Source organism: Fulmarus glacialis, unplaced genomic scaffold, assembly GCF_000690835.1.
Source record: "Fulmarus glacialis isolate BGI_N327 unplaced genomic scaffold, ASM69083v1 scaffold4595, whole genome shotgun sequence".
In the NCBI taxonomy this organism is placed as follows: domain Eukaryota; kingdom Metazoa; phylum Chordata; class Aves; order Procellariiformes; family Procellariidae; genus Fulmarus; species Fulmarus glacialis.
The window spans coordinates 128,665-128,917 of NW_009213589.1; positions in this window are offsets into that span (position 1 = coordinate 128,665).

Here is a 253-nt window from a genome sequence, read left to right on the forward strand (position 1 = left end):
AAAAAAAAATAAAAAAAAAAGAAGAAAAAAAGAAGAAAAAAAGAAGAAAAAAAGAAGAAAAAAAGAAGAAAAAAAAACAACCAAGAAAACCCCCACAAGCAGCCAGGAGGGGCAGGGCTGTAAGCTGTTGCTGCCGGGGGGCAGAGGCGGCCGAGCAAGTGTGGTCCTAACAGACTCCCGTAACGGTCTTCGCTGGCGGGGGGCTCTGCGCTGGTTTAGCACCGCCGGCGGGAGGCACGGGCGCTCGGGGAGC